At 41.5% G+C, this 26,789-nt stretch overlaps 1 protein-coding gene across 2 annotated transcripts in view; it reads left to right on the top strand.

Moving 5' to 3' along the window:
- Nucleotides 1-26,789, top strand: part of ZNF385D (zinc finger protein 385D) — a 938,617-nt gene that overhangs the window by 151,053 nt on the left and 760,775 nt on the right. The gene's annotated exons all lie outside the window — the stretch shown is intronic.

Genomic DNA, 26,789 nt, shown 5'->3' with positions numbered 1-26,789 from the left:
AGAGAAGCCTCCCCTTGCTCTTTTAGATACAGAATCAGCTACTGAAAGGAGGTGTGTGTAAAGTTATTACAGCCACGCTAAGCACACCGAACGTGTTAGCATTACGGGCAAAGATCATCTGATTGATGTTAAAAAGATCACATTTGCATTAGTTTCACAAAGAGATGCTTTCTACACTTGAGAAGAGTGTGAAGATTTGCTGTTAGTCTGTCTTAGTTGGAGTTCCCTCAGAGTTAGATATGTGACAAGGATAAGTTAAACAGTTTCTTTGAGTGTTGAGCCCAGAAAGTACTGATAGAGAAATAGAGAAGTGAAGCAGACAGGGAAAGGCAGTCTTTAGGCTGTGTCATCCTGCGGCTCCATGGGGGCACATGTTGCTTAGGGCCTCTGAGGGAAACCCGGACGCTCACACTCACAGACCTCACGCCTCTCCGCTTGCTAACCCACACTGAAGGACTGGGGGACTTGGCATTTATATGGCAGTTTCCGTAAACTAGTAGTTGCAAGCTCCTTCTGCTGGTACTCAGTCACTCAGTCATGTCCAGCTCTTTGTGACCCCATGGACCATACCCTGCCAGGCTCCTCTGTCCATGGAATTCTTCAGGCAAGAACACTGGAGTGGGTTGCCATGGCCTCCTCCAGGGGATCTCCCTGACCCAGGGATCGAACCCCTGTCTCTTTTGTCTCCTGCACTGGGAGGCAGATTGTTCACCACTGAGCCACCAGGGAAGCTTTGAGTGGAGAGGAGAGTTTGCTTCTCTGGCACTTCTGGCCATATGGGTGCAGGATGGGCTTGGGGTGCAAGAGAGACTCAGGCAGGAACTTCCCTGGTGGTCCAGTGGCTAAGACTCTGTGCTCTAAATGCACGGGGTCTGGGTTTGATCCCTGGTCAGGGAACAAAATGCCACAACTAAAAGTCTCTAAGCTGCAACTCAAGATCCCACATGCTGCAGCGGAGATGGAAGATCTTGCATGCCACAGCTAAGACCCAGGACAGCCAAATAAATACTGAAAAAACAAAACAAAACACTGATTATAAAGACAGACGAAAAGAAATGCACTTGCTGCTTCCTGGATAGGGGGCTGGTACCCAGTGAAGGAGTAAGAAGGATTCAGGTAGGGCACCAGCAGTGTGTATATCTATTACATCCTGTAGTATCAAATTCCAGTTTAGTGTCATCTTTTCCTCCAAGCATACGCTACTTAACACAAATTAGTTTTGAATGTTAGAAGGAAAGTAAAGGGAGCAAATGATCACTATATGAAGTCATGAATTTAGGGATGTGAAAGTGTGACAACAATTTTCAAAACATAATTATAACTGTAACTGTAAGTTGGGGCTTCCCAGGTGGCGCAGTTGGTAAAGAACCCGCCTGCCAATGCAGGAGACACAAGAGAGACGGGTTCAGTCCCTGGGTCGGGAAGATCCCTTGGAGGAGGACATGGCAACCCACTCCAGTATTCTTGCCTGGAGAATCCGTGGACAGAGGAGCCTGGTGGGCTACAGTCCACGGGGTCACAAAGAGTCGGACACGACTGAGTGACGGAGCACACACGTGCACACGCATGATTGTAAATAGACCTCCATCGTCAGTTAGACATCTACCAGACGTTTTTCCTGGATAATAAGATATACTAAGGAACATGGTGTATTTTCAGGAATCAGATATCCTGATGATTCAATTTATTCTTTGAGGACAGAAGAAGACAGAGAAATGTGTATTCCAATTTGGTGATGAGCAGAGTTTAGAGTCAAAGTGTATGAACAGAGGTCTCTGGTGCCTTGCGGTGGGAGATGTGCTCAGTTGATGGGGTTGGGCTGGTGACTTGGTAGGTCCTAAACCTACTGATCAGAGTCTCCCAAGCTTCATATGTCTGGGCAGTAATGAAATCTTGTTACTAGGAAGGCTGGACTATGATTGGGTCTTGCCATGATTGTTTAGAGGGGTCTGCCACATCTGTTGGCCTCTGCTGTAGTGCTTTTGTTGTTGGTTTTAAATTCCCAGCAGAGGTATCACTGTGTCTCAACTGTGTCTTCCATAAGTCTGCTACCATTAGATTTCCTTTGGCAGTCGCTGCAAAGCTTTGTTTAACTCACTTTGGAGGTTGTTTACCATGTATGAGGGTCCGAAGGGCTGACAACACATTTAAAGTGTCTCGATGATACACCAGTGTAGAGAGGTAAGATGGAGAACACATGCCTCAATTAAAGATTTTTAAATTTAAATATTTTAAACACTCACTCAGATGAAATATATACGTGCGATATGCTTAGCTGGTCAGTGGCAGATTTGTGACCATGACTACACTGAAGAATAAAAAATAAATAAAATCTCCAGTGTAATGATATCTTTTTTTACGGTAGAAATAATATTCCCCTCCTCTGAAATCTACACAGGTTGAATTTATTTATTTTTATATCTTATTATCTCAATATGAATATCCTTTCTCCTCTATCTTCTGCTGAGGGTCAAATTCATAAACAGTTTATCTTTGATTGCTTCAAGATAAGTCAGTGCTTGCATATACTTGAAATGGGCAGGATTTTATTCATCTTTAAAATTCATACCTCCTTTGTACAACTATTTGTGGGTTTATTCTATGAACTGAGTATCAGATGCTGGGGATAGTCAGTGTATAACAGTGAATAAAATAGGCAAGATCCTTGAGTTGATATGGTTTCACTCCAATAAAGTTGGCTTATGGTAACCAAACAAACAAGCAAACCCCACATAAACAAAAACATCAGTCAGTCAAACTATTAGGATGCTTTAGTTTATGAGAAACTATGTAGCATCCCTGGGTTGGGAAGATCCCCTGGAGAAGGCAGAGGCTCCCACTCCAGTAATCTGGCGTGGAGAGTTCCATGGACTGGATAGTCCATGGGGTCACAAGGAGTAGGACACGACTGAGTGACTTTCACTTTCACTTTATTTAGCATCTCATAATTTTATAAACAATAATGATTTTTCCAAAATCATTAAGCTACACATACTCAGTTTAACATTCAAAGTTTTCATTTGCCTTATTTTCTATTGACACATTCTTAGATACCTTTGTTTCTTTGTCTTGTGCATTTGACTTGTTTAAGATTATTAAAGTATATTTAGTGTGTAGCTCAGTGGCTAGTAAGTAGTATGATTTTCATAAACAGTATTAGATGTACTAAATGATAAATGTATTATGTTCTGCTAATAGTTAGGGAAACTGCCACATACTTTCCCATCATCCCTATTTAACTTTCCTAAAATTCCTATGATAAACTACTAATATTATCCCCAATTTACAGGAAAATTAAATAATGTATCCAAGGCCACACCATTCAGCAAGTAAGTGTATGTGCAGCAATACTTAAAGAATTGTTTCATTTCAGAGCCTACATTCTTAAACACTATACCTAGTAGCACATTTTAGGTCAGTTGGCCAAAAGCCTTAATTACACTATGAAAATTACCAATAAATTCTACAGCGAAGGATCCTGATATAGAAAACATGAAGGAAAAAAAAGTGAATATATTAAATTTCTCATTAGTTGTCTTATCTGTTAAACATTTATAATTAAAGCCTAAATGTTGCTTCATAAAATTGAAAAAAAAAAAATAAAAGCAACTGCACCATCCAAAAAAAGAAAGAAAATTGAAGTAGGGCTAATGAGAAACTGAAATATAATGATTGTAAATCTTATACTCAAAAAATGTAAGTGATATTATAGTAGACATTATAGATTAGTGAAAGCAAGCTCATAATTTCTCTTTAGAAGTGGGAGTAACGGCATGTCTATGCTACTGAACCAAACGTGGACCTGCTCACTGGATGCACAGCAGAGCCAGTCTTGCGACCTGCGTTGCAGTGGGGAAAGCACGGTGTTTACTGCGAGGCCAAGCAAGGAGAGTGGGCGGTTCACGCTTCAAAGTCTCAAACTCCCCAGTGGCTTTTGGGGAAAGGTTTGTAAAGACGGTGTGAGGAACAGGGTCACAGGGTGTCCAATCAGTTGGAACACAGTTCTCTGACTGGTTAATGGTGAGGTTACTGGGTGATGTTTGCGGAACCTCAGTCCCAACCTGGTTCCAGCTAGTCTGAGCTCTTCTGTGCTGATGCGCAGTATGCAGTTCACTTCTCCCTGGGTGGGGCTTTACTATCTGCAGAATGACTCATGGACATGGATTAGAATGTTATCTACAGCCTTTGGGAAGGAACTAAAGACCCTTGACTTTGTTTTATGGCTAAACTATCATTCCTTCCTCTTGCTTGACTGTTTTCCTATGTTTCTGCATTTTCTCACTTCTCTGAATAAATTTGTTCTTTGGATCTTTGGGGAAAGTTTAGGAGGCTGAATGTTTTCTACAAACAAGAGTGGGAGATACGGTGTGAGGGGTTTCTGCCCCAGGAAGGTCCCTGCAGGGTCCTGCTTGGATTCTGCAAGCTGAACTGAATTGGGAAAAAGGGTGATTGCATAAAAGATGAGTTGAGGGATGATTATAAGATGATTAAAACACAGCCACACGAAGAGGACAAAGTATGTTATATTAACTGAGTTATATAATATCAACAGTGAGGACTTAGATGAGCACAATCTGGATCATAGAAACAGCAAGGGAATTAAAAAAAAAAAAACAACTACTTCTGCTTCATTGACTATGCAGAAGCCTTTGACTGGGTGGATCAAAACAAACTGTGGAATATTCTAGAAGAGATGGGAATACCAGACCACCTTACCTGCCTCCTGAGAAACCTGTATGCAGGACGAGAAGGAACAATTAGAACTGTACATGGGACAACAGACTGGTTCTAAATTGGGAAAGGAATACGTCAAGGCTGTATGTTGTCACCGTGCTTATTTAACTTATATGCAGAGTACATCATATGTAATGCTGGGCTGGATGACTCAGAAGCTGGAATTAGAATTGCCAGGAGAAATATCAACATCCTTAGATATGCAGATGATACTACTCTAAGAGCCTTTTGATGAAAGTGAAAGAGGAAAGTGAAGAAGCTGGCTTAAAACTCAACATTGAAAAAAACAAAGATCATGGCATCTGATCCCTTCACTTCATGGCAAATAGTTGGGGGAAAGTGGAAAGAGTGACAGATTTCATTTTCTTGGGCTCTGAAATCACTGTGGATAGTGACTGCAGCCACAAAATTAAAAGATGCTTGCTCCTTGGAAGAAAAGCTGTGACAAACCTAGACAGCATATTAAAAAGCAGAGACATCACTTTGTTGACAAAGTTCTGCATAGTCAAAGCTCTGGTTTCTCCAGTAGTCATGTATGAATGTGAGAGTTGGACCATAAAGAAGGCTGAGAGCTGAACAATTGATGCCTTTCCTTTGAACTCTGGTGCTGGCAAATACTGTTGAGAGTCCCTTGGACTGTAAGGAGATCAAACCAGTCCATCCTAAAAGAAATCAATCCTGAATATTCATCGGAACGACTGACACTTAAGGTGAAGCTCCAATATTTTGGCCACCTGATGTGAAGAATCAACTCATTGGAAAAAAAATCCCCGATGCTGGGAAAGACTGAAGGCAAGAAAAGAGGGCGACAGAGGATGAGTTAGATAGATGGCATCACTGACTCGATGGACATGAGTCTGAGTAAACTTAGGGAGACAGTGAAGGACAGGGATGCCTGCCATGCTGCAGTTCATGGGGTCACAGAGAGTTGGACTCAACTTAGCAACTAAACAGCAGTCAGCAGACGAGGCTTTACTAGTCTCAGGATTTTCATTGCCACTTTAAAAGGTCTCTTGTTCTTATTTTAGTACCAACGCAGAGCAATTATTCTGTCCTCTAAAATTTTGAATACCTTGCCTGTGCTTAGTCTCTCAGTCATGTCCAACTCTTTGCGACCCCATGGACTGCAGCCCACCAGGCTCCTCTGTGCTTGGGGATTCTCCATGCAAGAATACTGGAGTGGGTTGCCATGTCCTTCTCCAGGGGATCCTCCCAACCCAGGGATGGAACCCAGATCTCCTGCATTGCAGGCGGGTTCCTTACTGACTGAGCCATCAAGGAAGCCCTTACCTTTCCTAGTAATAAATAAAACTCACATTTTATTTGTCATATAATTTGAAAAAGCACTTTGACACCTATTCTTTCATTTGGTTTTTGCAGCAATATGTTGTTAATACCATTTTATAGATGGACATTCTGAGACTTAGAGCGGCAAGTGATTTACTGGGTTCATATAGCCAATCCACTTCCCTGCGGTCTCTGATTATGCAAGCCCAGTGCGAGTCCAGCTAGACTAAAAGCAAGTTCAAAATGAAATTGGCTGCTTCACTTCTTGCTGTCGTTGTCCATATTGAGATGTATGAAGAAATGATCGTTACCTTTGAGGACCCTTAATCTGAATACATTTGACCTCATAACTTTGACTATCTTTATGATATTTTTCTAAATAAGTGGACACACATCCTGTTCATTCATCAAGCTGTCATCCTCCTGACTCTTCTTTTAAATTTGAGGTTGGCTGGTGAAGACTGCATGGCTTTTATGGTCAGCAGAATTGAGGGTGGTTAATGAAAACTTCGGTACAAATAGTTCTGTAGTACAAAATAGTACAAAAAGATTTTTGTACAAATAGTACAAAAAGATCCTAGAAAGCTATGGTTTCTCCGTGTGTTCACTGAGGGCATGCACATCTCTGCTCAGCCATAGAGACATTTATTTCATGGATATCTTAGAGCCTTTCATGAATAAAGAAGACAGAGTTTAAACTGAATCAATCATCTGAAGATGAATTTAATTTATATTTAGAGTCAATTTGTTTCAAACTTTGCACTACTTTTTGTTCATATATTCTGTAATTTAGTTCTTGTCAGCCATGCAGACACACAGCATTTGGATGTCTCTATTGAGAAGTTAAAAGGAACAAATGAGTTGTCTTTTTTATTAAAAAGATCAAAACACACAGCTCCAAAGAAATCTTTTTTTCTCAGAAGGCCTGAAGTGATTAGAAATCTCAATAAAATAAAGCAAAATGAAATTAAACCATCATTTATCAAAATTGCCTCTGTGCATCTGGAACTTTGTGAAAATTTTCAGCGTTAAGAACGCTCAAAGCTATCCTTACCAAACTTTAATGTGCATGCCAATTACCATATTTATGAATGAAGCGCTATGATGTTTGGGATTTGCTTCAAAATACATGAGATTGGGAGTAAGGAATTGAATAGGAGTATAAATCCTACATGATTGCCCATAAATTTATAATTGCTAAAGCTGGACAATGAATGCATAAATTTTGTCATAATGATTTTACTACTTCTATTACAAAAAGTAAAAATAAGAAAAAATTTATCATTTTAGTATTCTACTTATTATGTGCATACTATATATTTGTATATCTATATTTATACATTTGTGCATGCACGTGTCTCAGTATGCATGCATGTGTATGTTGCTTCACCTGTGTGTTTATATATATTATACACATACATGTTGCTTCCAACTAGAAAGCATGGCGGATAAATATTTTTGATCTGATTACATGATATTGCTGCCATGTTCTGGAAGAAATTGATCTACCATATGTAGAGATGAAAGAAGACTTTTGTTTCTGTTCTCTGGAGATTATTTTAATTGTCTACGTGAAAATCATTTTTTTTCCTAAAGGAATACTGGAAGATAATGCATTTTCCAAGTAATGTCTCTATATGGATTATAAGTAAACCATACCTATGGTAGTCAGATAAATATTAATAAAAATTCTATAAACAACAGCAAAAAACATCCAAGTTACTATAATAGCATTGTAGAAATCATACTTAGTGAAAGTGTTGATGGTGTTGGTGGTTTGCGATGGGAATGGAATGGTTAAGGACTTCAGGGATTTAACAGTGAATGAGTCTGTAAGAGTTTACATGATTGAGAGATAAAATAGAATTCCTTACAGAGGCAACCACACATGTGAAGACCCAGAAGTATGAAAAATAATCATGTATTTGGAAAATTCTAAGATTAATATGACTTGGGAATAGCCTGTGTATTAAAAAACGTATTTTTACAAATCTAGAAAAGGGGAGAGATCTAGATGATCAAAGATGTTTTACGTATGGGAGATGGATTCCTTTGGTGGTTTTATGTTGAAAGACAGTATTTCCAGTTGAATTATTTGCAATTATTGCTATAAAATTTTGATTGAAATTGAGATTAGAGTCAGAGATAACTATTAGGAAATAATTATAACTGTTCATGTCTATGTTAACGCAGTGACAGTAGTGAATACATTGAAAGATACTTAGAATATGGAAACTACATATTGCATTGAATATAGTGAGAAAAGAAGAAAAAGGTATTTAAAAAATTGATCTTTGATTTAATGACTTGGGAAAAGTGATATAGAGTTCAGGCCCATAGTTGTTTATCTACAATTCCAAGATCTATAGATTTCTGAAACCAAAGATTTCAGATTTTTTGTTTGTTACAAAAACTCTTTTAGTGGAAAACCATTTCTTCAATTGATCCAAGACTATTAAAAATATACTCATGTATTCCACTTAGTGTATTCATACGCTTGATGCAGAAATATTAATATGTTGAATTATGAGTCACTGTGCTGGAGAGAGCTGAGAGTGTTGTATGTAATACATGATGTATATACTTCATTATCATCAGTATGTATTATGTATCTTATGTATATTATCATTATAAAATCCAAAATATTCTGTATACCAAAATATATCTAGTCCTAGAGATTTCTAACAGGAGTTATGGATATATAGTACTATTTAATAAGATGTCATTTATTGATAAGATACCATCAAGTCTTTTAAAAGTTAAAATAGCTGTATAAAATTCAAGCATGACTTTCCTGGGCATTACTTGAAGAATAGGTTATAAAATGAAGTATGTCAGGGCAAAATGATCAGTGATTGAGTCACATATGGACTATGAAGAGTATACTTGGAATGCTCCTGTTTCTAGATCTCTGGTGCTTGGCTTGTTTATATTCCCCTGGCTAGAATACACATGAAAACGCTGGAGGGAGCAATATAGACAGAGACTAAAAATATTAGAGACGACTAGGAGAGCATGAACGAGCTCTCTCGTGAACACAGTGTTTCAGATGCATCTTTGTAGGAAATGTCCACCAAATTTATTGTGAGTTTCAAAGAAGTTTAAAAATTGAAATTGAAATTAAAACTAAAATTAAAAATTGAAGAACAATTGGTTTACAATATGGTGTTGGTTTCTACTATCAGTTCAGTTCAGTCGCTCAGCTGTGTCCGACTCTTTGCGAGCCCATGGACTGGAGCACACCAGGCTTCCCTGTCCATCGCCAACTCCCGGAGCTAGCTCAAACTCATGTCCATCAAGCTGGTTTCTGCTATACATCAACATGAATCAGCCATATGTAAACATGTCTCTCTCTCTTGAACCTCCCTCCCACCTCCCTCCCCACCCCACCCTTCTAGGTTACTACAGAGCCCCAGTTTGAGCTCCCTGAGTCATACAGCAGATTTCCATTGATAATCTATTTACACGTGGTAGTCTGTATGTTTCCATGCTACTCTCTGCATTCATCCCACCCTCTCCTCCCCCTTCCCACCCTCATATCCACAAGCCTCTTCTCTATGACTGTGTCTCCATTGCTACCCTGAAAATAGATTCATCAGTACCATCTTTCTAGATTCTAAGAGTGTTATAGATTAGTACACTTCATGACACCACTCACAAACATAAACTCAAAATGGATTAAAGTCCTAAATGTAATATCAGAAGCTATGAAACTCTTTAGGGGAAAATATAGGGAGAACACCGTATGACATAAATCACGACAAGATCCTCTATGACCTACTCCTCAAGCAATGGAAATAAAAATAAAACTGAACAAGTGGGACCTAATTAAACTTAGCTTTTGCACAGCAAAGGAAACTATGCTGTTATGTGCTTAGTCATTTAGTCGTGTCTGACTCCTTGCGACTCCACGGACTATACAGTCCATGGGATTCTCCAGGCTGAATACTGGAGTGGGTAGCCTTTCCCTTGTCCAGGGGAATCTTCCTAACCCAGGGATCGAACCCAGGTCTCCAGCATTGCAGGCAGATTCTTAACCAACTGAGCTATGAGGGAAGCCCAACATATAGATGGCTCGTAAACACATGAAAAGCTGATCAACATTTCTCATTGTTAGTTGGTACCTCTTAATTCCTTCCTGGAGAAGGTATGGCAACCCACTTCAGTATTCTGGCCTGGAGAATCCCATGGACAGAGGAGCCTGGAGGGGCAGCCCATGGGGTTGCAAGAGTTGGACATGACTGAGAGACTATCACAACACCCCCCTACCCCAGTCTGGCCCCTCTCCCTTCCCTCTCCCCACTAGTTAACACTCATTTATTCTCTGTATCTGTGAGTCTGCTGCTTTTTTTCTTGTTATATTCACTAGTTTGTTTAATATTTTAGATTCCACAGAGAGAGTACTGTCTTTCTTGATGATTGGGAAAAAAGTGAGGCTTCTAGTAATGGCTGACTAGATAATGCAGATGAATCCTTGTATTAAGGACAAACAAATTCTGGACAAAAATCTATATTTAAAAAATCTTCCCAAAAGCAGTAAAGAACTAGCACATCAGTAAAATCTTAGAATGTTGAGAGTCAGTAACTATTATAGAAATATAAATTTTAAATCATTTGTTACTAGTGAAAAAAGAAAGCAATGGAATAAATCCTGTGAGAAAATATGGGCAAATATTAAATTTTGAGGTGGAGAGCACTTTTTAACATTGAAGCAATAAAATAAATCATAATAATTTCATCACTTAAGGTTTGACTATGTAGATACAAAATGTTTCTCAACCATAAAAGTATAAAAAAGAGGCAAATGACAACTCTGAGAAAATATTTTAAAAAACATGAAATTTAGATAACAACATTGCTGTTATCTGAAAAGCTCTTGGATATACATATGAGTAAAACATTCCAAGCAAAACATAGGCAAATAATGTGAACAGGCAGTTCACAAAAGAAGAGCCATAAATAACAGAAGTAAGAAAAAAATTAGCTTCCCTTTAAATCAAACCATTCCAAATTAAAGAAAAATCCCACTTATAAATGTGGTCTCCTTATACTCAATATGGAAGCAGTGGTAATATTTTTACATTCATAGAGTATCTCAGTATTGTGCACACTGTTTGTAAATAGTTTGGCAATATGTTTGTGTTCTTGACCTAGGATTTTTTCTAAGACTCTACCCATGGGAAATAACAATCATGGGTGTAGGTACATGTGAAATAACCTAAACACCTAATAGTCAAGGAATTTTAAAATCAATAATTAAACATTTATTTTGTTTGACCGTTAAATAGTCAGAATTATGTTAAAACTGATTTAACATTACTTACCCGGTGTGAACCTATGTATAAACTATAGAAATAAACCAAAATATGTTTATTTAAATTTTCTTCCCTATACATTTTTAATTGTCTTAATATTTTTTTACGATAAGCCTAAAGATGCTTATTTAAGAATAAGCTATTTCAAAACTTCAATATTTTTCCCTTCCTCAGGGAGCTTTCTATAATCATTCATTCTCAGGACATTTTCTTCTTTCTCTGAAAATTCCTAGACATAATTATATATGAGTATAAACAAATAAAATAACCCACCTGCCAATACAGGAGACATAAAGTGATACGGGTTCGATCCCTGGGTTGGGAAGATCCCCTGGAGGAGGACATGGCAACCCACTCCAGTGTTCTTGCCTGGAGAATCCCTGGGACAGAGGAGCCTGGCGTGCTGCAGTCTATAGGGTTGCAGAGAGTCAGACACGACTGAAGCGACTTAACACACATACATACACATACAAATATAATATACATTATATGCACACATATACATGTATTTATGTTTGTGTATATGTGTGTGTTTTGTTTCTCAAGGATATTGTTTCATTCCAGACCACCCCAATAAAAGAAGACCACCCCAATGGAAGAAGTGGCACAATTTTTTTGGGCTTCCAAGTCCATGTAGAAGTTATATTTACACTACACTGTGGTGTAAGTATGCAAAGTATGTCTTAAGAAACACAGTGAACTCACCTTAATTAAACAATACCTTATCACTAAAAATACTATCATATGAGCCTTCAGTGAATCAAGATCAGTCACAGATCTATGATCCCAGATCACCATAGCAATTATAACAATAATGAAAAAGTTTGAAATATTGCAAGAATTGCCAAGATGTGACACAGAGACATGAAATGAGGAAGTGTTGTTGGAAAAATATTGCTCAACTTGTTCGATGCACAGTTGCCACAAATCTTCAATTTGTTAAAAACGCAGTATCTGTGAAGAACAATAAAGTAAAACGCAGTGAAACGAGGTATGCCTGCATACACACACAGAGACGCAGACGTATATAGACAGTCACAGACGTGTGTCTTCATTTATATCGATATTGGTTGGATTACACTGCTCCCCGAATTAAGTCATGATTTTATGGTGTAAACATAAGTAGCCCATAATTTATAACTGACTTTTTATTTACCTTTGAATTTGGAATCAAGACTCAATAAATACTTGTTAATTGGTTCTTAGGAACATGAGCGAGTTGTTTGAATCCTTCCAAAGATTTATTCTCAAATAAATGACAAAACTGCAGTTCATCCAGCAAAGACAATTGTCCCAGTTTTATGTCTATCTTATTCGTGTTTTCTTCACAGGGTGAAAGAATTATGGACTGTCTGGTTTCACAGCACCACAGTGGCCTTCCCCTGACCCTCCTCCCATCGGTCACTGTCATGCACTTTAGTCCCTAAAATTATGTCTTTCTGAAGGCATCGATAATCACTGTCGGGTTGCAGTGGGAAGTTATGAAGCATTCCACAGTTGTTGGTTTTTTTTTAAAGATATACAAAAGGAGGAAACAGACAGGTCTCCAAGTACCACAAAATGATTTCAAACAGCTTGGCTAATGGTTACATGGTAAACTACAGCATCTTCGGTGCTTTACCTTTGGTGACGTGCGTCTGCTTTGTTTACACCTTGACCTCGGTACCTAGTAGACTATCTGGCAAACAATAGTCAATTCCTAAATAATGTTCTTCATTGAATGAAATTTTGCAGACTGCAAACTTTATGCATACAGGTTAACTTGTCACGTAAGATTATTTGAAATTCCTTGTGGTCTGGATGCTACCTCCGTCTCTTTTTCGGCCCTGGAGCCAGGATTTCCCCCAGCTGCTGCCCTGTAGCTACCTTTAACCAAGAGACGGGCTTCCCTGGTGGCTCAGCTGGTAAAGAATCTGCCTGAATGCGGGGGACCTGGGTTTGATTCCTGGGTTGGGAAGATCCCCCGGAGAAGGGAACGGCTACCCACTCCAGTATTCTGGCCTGGAGAATTCCATGGGGGTCGCAAAGAGTTGGACATGACTGAGCGACTTTCAGTTAACCCAAAATCACTTCCCAGCTGCTGTGGGTCACTGCTAACTGCTTTAACTTAAGCAGTTCAAAGAAGGGCCTCTCCCTTTGGTAGTTTCTGGGAGTTAAAGCTGCCTCCACAATGAGCCTAAAATGAAAGCCAGTCCGCTACTTGATCTATGCATGAATGTGTGTGATCCGGCTTTGGTACTCCCCTTGGAAGATACATTTTCCCAGCTGTCGGATGCACAGATAATTCATTGATTGACCCAACATAATTGATCTACAAAGAAGGAACCCTAAGTCTGTAGGTCCGTTTCTGTTTTGTAAATAATTTCATTTGTATCATTCTTTTTTAGATTCCATATATGAGCAATGGACTTTGCTTTTGCCTTTCAGAAAATGCCTTTCTCTGTCTGACTTCACTTAGTATGACAGTATCTAGGTTCATCTATGTTGCTGCAAATGGCATTATTTCTTACCAGGGAGGAAGTATTAGGGTGAGGGATCGTTAGGGAGTCTGGCGTCCGTCTGTACACGCTGCTATGAGGTGGATAACTAACGGAGACCCACTGTGCAGCATGGGGAACTCTGCTTCGTATTATTTAACAACCTAGATGGGAGAAGAATCTGAAGAGGAATAGATATGTGTATGTGACTAACTGAATCACTTTGCTGTACAACTGAAGGTAACACAACATTGTTAATCACCTATGCACGCGTGCTAAGTCACTTCAGTCGTGTCTGACTCTCTGTGACACCCTGGACTGTAGCCTGCCAGTCTCCTCTGTCCACGGTCTGGTCTAGAATACTGGAGTGGGTTGCCATGCCCTCCTCCAGGGACTCTTCCCATCCCAGGGATCGAACCCACGTCTCCTGCATCTCCTGCACTGGCAGTTGGGTTCTTTGCCACTAACACCACCTGGGAAGGCCGCCAGTAATCGCCTGGAACGCCACATAAGATAAAAGCTTGACAAAAGAAGAAACTCTGCCTGGACCGGTTTGCAAGTCTTTTCAGTGGCACGTCTTCTGAGTGCTGCTACTGCTGCTGCTAAGTCGCTTCAGTCGTGTCCGACTCTGTGCGACCCCATAGACGGCAGCCCACCAGGCTCCCCCATCCCTGGGATTCTCCAGGCAAGAATACTGGAGTGGGTTGCCATTTCCTTCTCCAATGCACGAAAGTGAAAAGTGAAAGTGAAGTCGCTCAGTCATGTCTGACTCTTGGCGACCCCATGGACTGCAGCCCACCAGGCTCCTCCATCCCTGGGATTTTCCAGGCAAGAGTACTGGAGTGGGGTGCCATTGCCTTCTCCGTCTTCTGGGTGAGAATTCTCTAATTCAAACAATGGGGTGTTGGCACACTTGGTGGAGGGTTTGCTGCGGTGCGTGAGGATCGGTGGGCCATGCGGTACGCTGGGCTCTGGTCTGTACCACCCCTCGTTTCACCGTCACAGCGATACTGGGCCCAGGGCTGCCTTCTTTATCTGCAACATGTGAAGGACCTGCAGGGCCCGCAGGGTTTCAGCGAAGCCCCGGGGTGGGAGCACGGCTGGGCCGACCTGGGCGTCGCTGACTTCACACCACCTACGGGGCGCGGCAGGGTGTTCTCCCAGCCCCCGCAACCGAGTGTGACCGAGAGCCTCACATGTGTCACCGTACGCACTAGTTTCTTTGGTCCATTTTCCTATAAGTTGAAACGATCAGCTCTAGGAGTCCCAGAAACCAGAGAAGGAATCATTCTGTCTAATTACTCAGTGCTTAAATAAAATAGATAACTATGGCATTAGCAGGTGTTATGTACTGTACGGGTAAAATGCTCTCAAGAAAAACGTGCCCAAAGATGTCTTTAACATAGGTGACATTTAAACTTAGATGGCTTATAAAAATTTAGCAGCTGTGACTACAGTGTCACCACAATGTTTTTCAACAAATATGCTAGAACTGACATTTCAGACAAGTGTCATATCATGGTACAATCGCTCCTTTAGGTGGCGAAATAAAAATGTCTAACGTGAGCAGGATGCTTTCTAGACTTCAAAGCAGTCTGATTCAGTATCCTTGGCTATACTGAAATGGTAACATCAAAATCCTCCAAAATATTTAATATACTTGACAACCAGTGTAAGAAGGGTTTCCTCAATTTGGGGTGAGGAAATTGAGGCTCACAGGTGTGAATTTACTTCTCAGAAGTCGCAGCGTTCACAGCACCAGACCTCGAGGTGCTATCATCTTATCTGGGGCTCATGTGGTCCTGTGATTTCAGGACAGGGATGTTCTTGTATTCACACCTAAAATTCCTCAAAAAACAGTGCTTTGAACTTTTTATTGAAGTATGGTTAATTTGCAGTGTTATGTTAGTTTCAGCTGTGGAGCAAAGTGATTCAGATATGTGTCTGTGAGTGTGTGTATGACTTCCCTGGTAGTTCAGATGGTAAAGAATCTTCCTGCAATGCAGGAGACCTGGGTTTGATCCCTGGGTTGGGAAGATCTCCTGGAGAAGGGCATGGCAACCCACTCCAGTGTTCTCACCTGGAGAAGCCCATGGGCAGAAGTGGGCTACAGTCCATGGGTCACAGAGTTGGACAAGGCTGGGCGACTCAGCACACGCACATGTGTGTATGTGTGTATGTGTGTGTGTATGCATGGGTGTGCATGTATGTATGTGTGTATATATATGTATGCATGTGCATGTATGTATGTGTGTGTTTATGTATGTGTGTATGTATGTACGTACGTATGTGTACGTGTGTATGTGTGTGTGTGTGTGTGTGTGTATAGACTTCCTAGGCGGCTCCGTGATGAAGGAATGAATCTGCCTGCTGGTTCAGAAGATGCAGGAAACCTGGGTTCCAGCCTTGTGCCAGGAACATCCCCTGGATTAGGAAACAGCAGCCCACTCTAGTGTTCTTGCCTGGAAAGTTTCATGGACAGAGGAGCCTGGGGGGCTGCAGTCCATGAGGTCGCAAAGAGTGGGACACAAGTGAGCAACTGAGCACGCGTGCGTTTGTATCTGTTCACTTTCGTATTCTGTTCCATTATAGACTATTGAACAATATTGACAGCTCCCTGTGCCATACATAGGTCTGTGTTGTTTGTCCATTTTATAGTAATGTGTATCTGTTAATCCCAAATCCCTAATTTATCCCTCCCCACTCCTTTCACTTTCAATAACTGTAAGTTTGTTTTCTATACCTGTGAATCTTTTTCTGTTTTGTTTATATGTTCATTTGTATCTTTTTGAAAATAATATCCGTCACGTAACTGTCATCATCATCTGCTACTTGTCTTTGTCTGAGTTCGCTTAGTCAGTCTGACCTCACTTGCTGTGATCATCTCTTGGTCCATCCCTGTTGCTGTAATGGGATTGGTTTAGTATTTTTTATGACTGGGTAATATTCCAATGTGTATTTGTACCACATCTTTATCCATTCATCTGCCTATGGACATTTAGATTGCTTCCATGGGTTAGATATGGAGAAGGCAATGGCACCCCACTCCAGTGTTCTTGCCTGGAGAATCCCAGGGACGGGGGAGCCTGGTGGGCTGCCCTCTGTGGGGTCGCACAGAGTCGGACATGATGGAGCGACTTAGCGGGAGCAGCCCGGGTGAGATACTGTAACAGTGTTGGTAGGAACATTGGGGTGCATGTATGTTTTCTTGGTTTTCTACTTTAGTTGGAAAAAATTCCCTGTAGCAATTGTTTTTGCCTTCTAGTTTGGCCCTGTATTCTTTATCTCTCCTCTCAGAGTGTAGAGTTTATGAGGACAGGAACTCTATAGCCTATCTATTTCTCCTACAGCACTTTACACACTGTCTTTGGATGGAGTAGGAATGACATAGACTGGTGTTGGATGGCAACTTCAGGTGAAGACATTAGAATTTGTGATTGATCATGAGAACTGGCCTAACAAAGTGTCTCAACTCGAGTGCTTAAATAAGAGTAATGCATTGTCTCACATTTCTGGAGGCTAGAGGTCTGGGATTCAGATGTCAGCAAGGTCGCTTCCTTCTGAGACCTGTGAAAAGGATGTGTGCCGTGCCTCGTGCCCAGTGTCTGGTAGGTTTTGGGGAATTTGGGGCATCCTTTGGCCTGTGTAAGCATCAGCCAGATCTCTGCCTACATCTTCACGCTGTGCTTCCCTGACTGTGTGCCTCAGACCACATGGCCTCTGTTAGATTAGAGGCTGTGCTAATCATGCTTTTTTCTTTTCTGTATTTTGTGATGACACCTTGGGCCATTGCTAACCCCGGAGAGACCACTCCAGACCCCTCACCTACACCCAGGGCTGGAGACAGTAGCTGGCTGGCCTGCCGGCACATCTTGGATACGCAGCAAAGCAGCCCCGAGGCTGTGCTCTGATCCACCCCCCTCCCTGGCTTTTCCCCACGGGAGGTGATATTCCTCTGTCCTAATCACAACAGGGCAGGCGTCAGTCATCTAGGGCGTCCTCTGCATCCCGGAGTCTAGAGCTGCAGTATTCACACTAGCCAAGTCCACATGTGGTCGTCCTAACCCCTCCCTTACCTGTTCCTTCCCAGCAAAGCGCAGGGAAGGCTCCGGCCCTCAGTCACTGTCTGCCTCCTGCCCGACCTGGTGCTTCTCCCTGTGTGTGCTGTACCTCTTGTTTGTAGTGAGCTGTGAGGAGAAACTTTACCCCCCTTGGCAGTCATCCTCTGGTTCCATTCTGTTCAGTCCCTCAGTCGTGTCCGACTCTTTGCAACCAGATGGACTGCAGCACGCCAGGCCTCCCTGTCCATCACCAACTCCCAGAGTTTACCCAAACTCATGCCCATTGAGTCGTGATGCCATCCAACCATCTCATCCTCTGTCATCCCCTTCTCCTCCCGCCTTCAATCTTTCCCAGCATCAGGGTCTTTTCAAATGAGTCAGCTCTTCGCATCAGGTGGCCAAAGTATTGGAGTTTCAGCTTCAGCATCAGTCCTTCCAATGAATATTCAGGACTGATCTCCTTTAGGATGGACTGGTCGGATCTCCTTGCAGTCCAAGGGACTCTCAAAAGCCTTCTCCAACACCACAGTTCAAAAGCATCAACTCTTGGGTGCTCAGCTTTCTTTATAGTCCAACTCTCACATCCACACATGACTACTGGAAAAACCATAGCTTTGACTAGACAGAACTTTGTTGGCAAAGTAATGTCTCTGCTTTTTAATATGCTCTTTAGGTTGGTCATAACTTTCCTTTCAAGGAGTAAGCATCTTTTAATTTCATGGCTGCAAGCACCATCAGCAGTGATTTTGGAGCCCCAAAAAATAAAGTCTGCTACTGTTTCCACTGTTTCCCCATATATTTGCGATGAAGTAATGGGACCAGGTCACATGATCTTAGTTTTCTCAATGTTGAGCTTTAAGCCAACTTTTTCACTCTCCTCTTTCACCTTCATCAAGAGGCTCTTTAGTTCTTCTTCACTTTCTGCCATAAGGATGGTGTCATCTGCATATCTGAGGTTATTGATATTTCTCCCAGCAATCTTGATTCCAGCTTGTGCTTCATCCAGCCCAGCGTTTCTCATGATGTATTCTGCATATAAGTTAAATAAGCAGGGTGACAATATACAGCCTTGACGTACTCCTTTTCCTATTTGGAACCAGTCTGTTGTTCCATGTCCAGTTCTAACTGTTGCTTCCTGACCTGCATACAGGTTTCTCAAGAGACAGGTCAGGTGGTCTGGTATTCCCATCTCTTGAAGAATCCTCTGGTTGACCGCAGATCCCACCTGCAGGAGTTCAGAGGCCTACTCTATTGCAGTGTGACTTCATCTTAGTACCTCTGCACTGACCTTTTTCCAAACAAGGTCACACTCTGCCATCCGGAGAGTTAGGACTTCAAATTAGGAATGTTGGGGACACAGTTCAACCCATACTAGAGGTTGGTTGCATGCATTTATTTGTAGATTTTTGTGTTAAAGAATTCTGAAAACTTTTTAACATAACATTCTAGAGTATACCATGCTATGACAAATATATAGAGTATGAACTGGGGAGAAAAATCCAGGATTGGAAAAAAGGAGTGGAGAGAAATGTGGCAGAGAGCTAGAGAGGTGATTGAAAACCAATGTCTATGCGGATACTGAAGAATTACTCATGACACTGCCTGTGCAATATTTGGTGCGTTTGCTCTACCTAATTTTACAATCTCTGCTCTAATTTGGGCTTCCCTGGTGGCTCAGTGGTAAAGAATCTGCCTGCAATGCAGGAAAGCCGGGTTTGATCCCTGGACTGGAAAGATCCCCGGAGAAGGAAATGGCTGCCCATTCCAGTATTCTTGCCTGGAGAATTCCATGGACAGAGGAGCCTGGTGGGCTATAGTCCATGGGGTCACAAAGAGCTGGACGTGACAAATAAGCAGTAGCAGCAGCTCTGTTCTGATTTGCAGAGAGTGGTGTGTACTCTTGCAAGATATTGCGGTGGCAGGACTTCCCAGTGGTCCAGTGGTTAAGAATCTGCCTTGCAATGCAGGGACACCTGGGAAGAACCCACATGCCTTGGGGCAACTAAGCCCACAAGCCGCAACTCCTAAGCCCCTGCACCCTAGAGCCCAGGCTCTGCAACAAGAGAAGCCGCCACAGTTAGAGGCCCACACACTGCAGCTAGGGAGCAGTCCCCATTCGCTGCAACTAGAGAAAGTCCCTGCAGCAGTGAAGACCCTACACAGCCCAGTAAATAAAATATTGCAGTAACTCTCTAACTGGTCTCTCCTACTCTTTTAAATGCATTGTCTTTTAATATTTGTCTTTCACTTCTAGATTCCTTGACCAGGGATCGAACCCATGCCCCATGCATTGGAAGCATGAAGTCTTAACCCCTGGCCCCTCAGGGAAGTCCCAGGGACGTTCCCGCTTTTGGGGTTCCCATGGCACTTGGTTCGCAAAGGTGGTGGTGTGGACAAGACTGCGTGACAATCCGAGATCTAAATTGTAAACTGAATCTTCATGAAACTATGAGCATTACGATATTTTAAATCAAATGGTCAAGCTGGGCACATCAAAGTATTCTTTTAATGTAAGAAGACGTGAGTGTGGCTAAAAGAGAGTGATCAAAGGTCGATTCAACTTAAATATCTAAACTGTTTCTCAAGAAAGGGTCCAACCTGAAGGGCTGAGGGGGTGAGTGAGTTACAGGGGATGAAGGGAGAGAAGAGAGGGCTGCCAGAAGGAGCGCGTTTGCTCTGGGACACAGAACATTGTGGGGCACAGAAGCAGAGCGGGCAGCCTCTCCTTGGGCCAGAGAAAGGTCCTCTGACCTACAGAGCTTTGCAGTCCTCACCTGTGGCGGACGTAACCTGAGTTTGACGGGCTGGTTCTTAGAGTTGGAAAATCTGACTTACAAATCCGATTCCTCTTGCTCTCATTCTGCCGTCACTAAGCAGCACGTGCTTTATGAACTGGCTTCCCGTCATGGACCTGCCTAGCAGAATGCTCAGGCCACAGAGATACAAGCTTTTGACGTCTGGGACTTGAATCAGTGTCTTCTGATTTTACTGCATGTAGGCTGAGGTTTCTCAACCTTGGTGTGCTGGTGAGACTCCCCTTCTTACCAAGTACCAGAGCGTGGTCTGTGGGAAATTTGTCTCCTGAAACTTTTGGAGTCATACAACGTAATAAACAGTATGGTTCCAACACCAATGCCTTGAGGCTTTCTTGGGGCATTCATCCCTTTCTACCTTGTGTTAATATTTCGAGAGGTGTGGTAAAATAACTTTGCCTGCTAACTTTGAATGTTGAATCTAAGACTTATTCATCCTGATGCCTGCAGTGCATACCCAGTGCTTTGTTAGTGACAGGCTATTAATTAATTTTTTTTTCCCAATTAAGAGCCAATATGAATGTGAAATGCACACAATATTCTACTTCCAGAGAGAAATCCTATCTGGTCGTGTGACAACACAATCAACACTTGCTTTAGAGCAACAGACTTCAGCCCAAGAAGCAAATATGCTCTTTGGCTTGTTATTGTCCTGCCCATGGCTTCCCTGGTGGCTCAGCTGGTAAAGAATCTGCCTGCGATGTGGGTTTGATCCCTGGGTTGGGAAGATTCCCTGGAGAAGAGAAAGGCTGCCCACTCCAGTATTCTGGCCTGGAGAATTCCATGGACTGTGTAGTCCATGGGGTCGCAAAGAGTCAGACATGACTGAGCCACTTTCACTTTCATTTGCATGAGTTAAGGATAATTTTAACATTTTCAAAAGCTTGTAGATTCAAACAAACAAGTAGAAACAAAAAAGAGAGAAGAATATGAAACAGAAACTGCACACTGCTCACGAAGCCTAAAGCTTTTACTATCTGGCCTTTTATGGAAAACATTTGTCAAGCCCTGTGTAGGATTACCAAGACAAAGCCAAGACATTATTGTGGTTTATCAATTAGAGTGTCATGGGACTAATTTCCTGTAATTGTATGTGTTCCTTGAGAAATGTCCTTTCCACATGAAATAAATTTTCTGAAAAGATTGTGATTTGCAGACTTCTACCGATTCACTCGCACTGTATTCAGTGGAGGCTAAAAAATACATATTTTAGTCAGCATCTTACTACCTCTAAATAAACGCAACCTGACCGTTACGTTTGCACAATCTTTCATTGGTTCCAAATGGACAATTTTATGTTCTTTTCATTCTAGTTAATGTAATTACTTTGGATGTGCATCTTAGCCTAGTATCTTACAATTAAGTATTACTTAGTTATTTGTTCTCAGAAAGTCTATAAATAAGAGAACAATTAAATACTTTTAGTATAAATAGTTCTAGACTCATTATAGCTACACTATTAGTTTTGCCCTAATGTTACTTTTCTAATTATAAAAAACAAGCATATACATTACTTAACCCTAAGATGAGCCCTTGTTTCTCTTTACATTTTATCACCTAAATCATCATTATATTGCCATTAGGAATGGCCTTTTTGACTTATTTAGAATAGTCATTGAAAAGGGGAAACATATTAAGGCTGATTTCTTTAATGATGAGGGAATCAGGTCTGACATTTTAGACACATATTAGTTCCAAGATAAGAGAGTCTCTTAAGGGAAACATCATTAATGTCTTTCCAAAAGGTCAAGGATTTATTACCTTATAACACATGGATCGGAGCCACTTGATCTGAGCTAATCCATTTCTTTTTTTTCCTCCGAACTTCTTGATTTAAAAATCATTAAAGGAAGACTTAAGCCCTCGGGAACATAGTGAGATGGGTGGAGAAATGGAAACAGAGGTGTTTCGTGTTGTTTTGTCATTTTGTGGAGCAGAGGTTGACGGACGGGGAGCGGGCGACGCGGCGGCAGACAAGCGGAGGGCGCATCGTCTGACGGCCCAGCCGTTTTCTCTGTGTCCCTTGTCTCCGTCTCCCCCGGTGCTTTGCTGCCCACTGGGCATAACTGCACACGAGCCTGCTGGGCCCTTCCTAAATCTGCAGAAGAAAGTCCAGGTTTACGGGGAAGGAAGTTAGCTATAGGGATGCTGCAAAAACATTACTTCTCTGTTGCCTCCGTGTTTTATAAAATCATCAGTTGTGGGGCTAATAATCACCTGTCTAAAGGGGATTGGCAGGAGAAGATTTCCGGATGAAGTCCACGTTGTTTGGATGGCTTAGCTCTCTGCTACTAGAGCCAGGGTTCGTTTAGCTGAATTAGAAATGTGGCTAAGCTCGATGTAGAGAGTCAGAGGGAGATGAAAGAGTTTACTGGAGTGTATACAGTGATCCTGAAGACTCAGGTACAGGAAGTTGTGTAAAGTCTCAACAAAGTATACCCCCAAATATAAGTCACTTAGGAACCACTGGCAGCTTTCCTGCCCTGCTCCAGGCTCTGCCCCTGGCCCTCCAGCGCCCTCCTGTCTTCTTGCCCTCCCCTGGTCTTTCTGCCCCCGGGAAGCATTCTACTTTGTCTGTAGATCTGATTCTCAGTACTGTACACAGCAAGAACACACACAACTGCTCCTCCTCGACGATGCTTCCTAGGTCAGCCATCCAAATGAAACCCTAACTCTTATCTCTGAGTCTAATTCCAGTCTTGTCTCTGAGTCTAATTCACCATTTTAGAGAATAAGGTTGCCCATGTTTGGGTCAGCTGCCCACCTGTGACACAAATGAATTGCAATCTCTGGAGTAAAGTTACATTACCCATTGACCATGCGGGCGGGTTCAGGGAACTAGATTATCTGAAAAGGTGGAAGACGGAGGTGAGAACAGTAGCCACTGGCAATTATGTATTCAGGACATGTCCAATCATTGTGAACATTGAGAAATATTCATTCATTCACTGAGTGCTCTACTGAACTTCTATTATGTTCTAGAAATAGAATGATGAATAAGACCTAGTCCTTTCCTTTAAGGAACTTCTAAAGCACTGGTATGGACAAACAACTCTGTAAACAATTTCATTCTATTGAAATCAGTTCTTCATCTGGGTAAGCACAGAACACCCATAATAGGAGTTTGGGGGGACTTAAGTATTTCCTGGAAAAGCAAGTAAGAGATAAACTGTCTATTAAAAGATAGTAGAAGTTAGCCAGATGGATAAGTTAAGAGATATAAAATTCAGAGTCTGAGCCCATTAGTTTAAGATCAGTTGTCAAAAAGAACAGTTTGTGAAAAAAACCAATTCATCAAAAAGTCAGCTTCCCAAACGCATACTATCAAAACTTGTTTTAAGAGATAGCATCCTTTCAGTACCACTGATATGAATACATTATGGTCATGGGCTCCTACTTAGTGAGTTTTATAATTGGCTGAATTGACCATTCAGTGAAGCTCAGTTCAGTTCAGTTGCTCAATCTTGTCCGACTCTTTGTGACCCCATGAACCGCAGCACACCAGGCCTCCCTGTCCATCACCAACTCCCGGAGTTTACCTAAACCCATGTCCATTGAGTCGGTGATGCCATCCAACCATCTCATCCTCTGTCATCCCCTTCTCCTCCTGCCTTCAATCTTTCCCAGAATCAGGGTCTTTTCAAATGAGTCAGCCCTTCACATGAGGTGGCCAAAGTATTGGAGTTTCAGCTTCAACATCAGTCCTTCCAATGAACACCCAAGACTGATCTTCCTTTAGGATGGACTGGTTGGATCTCCTTGCAGTCCAAGGGACTCTCAAGAGTCTTCTCCAACAGCACAGTTCAAAAGCATCAACTCTTGGGTGCTCAGCTTTCTTTATGGTCCAACTCTCACATCCATACATGACCACTGGAAAAACCATAGCCTTGACTAGACAGACCTTTGTTGGTAAAGTAATGTCTCTGCTTTTTAATATGCTGTCTAGGTTGATCATAGTTTTCCTTCCAAGGAATAAGCGTCTTTTAATTTCATGGCTGCAATCACCATCTGCAGTGATTTTGGAGCCCCCCAAAATAAAGTCAGCCACTGTTTCCACTGTTTCCCCAAGCTAATGTTTAGTAAATTTGTAATTCAATGTGTTGACCCTGGGTGTATTGGCCTGCTTCCAAAAAATAGGTCCAGAGCGTAAGGGGACAAATGCTTGTTCCCTTTGGTCAGGGCAATGCAGCTAGAACATAAAGTGTGAATTGAGCATAGGGAAGTGGTTTGGGGAATGCAGCAGGGAGGGAATTCTCTCTTAGTATTTATCTATATCCATTTCATCCCAATGGGATGTAGGCTTCTTGAGATTAAGAACCATATGTTTTCTTAACCTAAATCAGCTTGTTTTTGGTGTGGTATTTTAGGATACACACATGTTCTTCTCATACAACTTTATGGGTTCTTTGGGTGTCAAGCCAATATATTTTAACTGGATGAGCCCATATGCTCATTAATGCTGAGTAGAATTAGACTTTTCTAAGTCCTAGTTCACTTGTGGATGTCTCTCTTGCTTTAGAGATAGAAGTGTAGCATTATTACATACATTTTACTATTTTTTCATGCTTTCTGAAATAGAAAGAATTATTCCTGTTAAAACATTAGCTGCTGAAGTTATTAATGCACAAGCAGACGTGTTTAACATTTGAAGATACAATTTGCTGATTATTGAGGCAACTCTGTAAGTGAGTGTTAAGCATGGTGGTGCCATTGCCGTGCTGGAGTTCCTTCCACAGAAAGTTTTCCTGGGGGCTGGCTGCTAAAAGTGGCTCAACACCAGCTCTTCAGTTTCCCATAGATTTCTTTCACTCAAGATATCTTAGTAGAGGGCCAAATACGATCCAGAATGTGATACTCTTAATTGAATAAAACACAATGTAATTATGGATGAAGGAGTTGTCAAGGAATCTAGAGATTAAGATCAGAAACGACATATGTCCCATTTCCCTAATACCCTGTCACTGGTGAGGCTGAATATGTAACTGCCTTATGATTTCCACGTGTATACCCTGAGTTGATTTTTATGTGTGTTATTTGTACTGTTGCTTAGTTAACTGAAAAAAATAAAAATAAAAGAGGGAGAAATGTTTGTTCTTTTAAAGACTGACCCACGAATGAACACCAAGTAAATGAGTTTACTTAAGGGGAAGATGGTAGGTCCACTGGTAACTTGATTTTTTGCCAGAGTTCTCAAAAAATAGAAAAAATGAGTAAGATTATTTTAGGAATACTTATAATAAATAGTCATAGAAAAATATAAAAAACTGTCAGTACACAGGAAAGAAAATGGTTTGCTTATAGTTCATATTTTCCACCCCCAGCCAATGTTATTATAAAACTATACTAATGCCAGTAACATAGTACCAAATAGAGAACAGAGGAATTTAAAAGCATTAACAATGTAATGCATGCAATGTTTTTACTAAATCTGAATTCCTTCAGAGCACTGGTAAACTCTAGAGTTGACTCACCTCCTATTGCATCCACCAGTCCCTTTATTTAGCTTCTACTAGTAAGTTTATTATAGCAGCTTATTTAGTTTTTATTTATAGTGCAAAACTTGTGTGGGAGCATTTGTGGCATGTCTCTAAGAAGCTTTCTGTGTGGTAACTTTAAGCTTTCCGAGGGAATGGATCATATCTGCTCTTGTTTTGTAGCTCTCCAAAGATATATATAGTGCAGTGCCTTGTTCACAGTGTGCCCTGAGTGAATATTATGGGCTGCCTGAGTGGATCTGAAAAGCAGGTGCTTTTAAGGCCTGCAGGTCTCCTCTGTAGTACCATTGCCAATACTCCGGGTGGCCATCACAAAGACCGAGATGCAGGACATTTATAGTCTCATAAAGTGGTGATCACCTTGGAATCTGCAAGTGGAGCTGTAAACCAGCCACAAACATCACAGAACTGACAACAGAGAGTCCCTGAGACCCCATCGCAGCCCATCCGCTGACTCTCTAGGAGCCTTTTTGGCTTTAGGGACCATGGTCCAATTCTACTCTTTCCTGGGCTTTGCCATCTTATACATTCTGGAAACTGCTGACCACTTGTCATCTGATGGCTGATGATACCTGTCAGAAAGCTGTCTTACACAAGAGACAAACTC

Source organism: Giraffa tippelskirchi, chromosome 8, assembly GCF_054371585.1.
Source record: "Giraffa tippelskirchi isolate mGirTip1 chromosome 8, T2T-mGirTip1v1.2.pri, whole genome shotgun sequence".
In the NCBI taxonomy this organism is placed as follows: Eukaryota; Metazoa; Chordata; class Mammalia; order Artiodactyla; family Giraffidae; genus Giraffa; species Giraffa tippelskirchi.
This window is presented reverse-complemented; position numbering and strand designations above follow the sequence as displayed.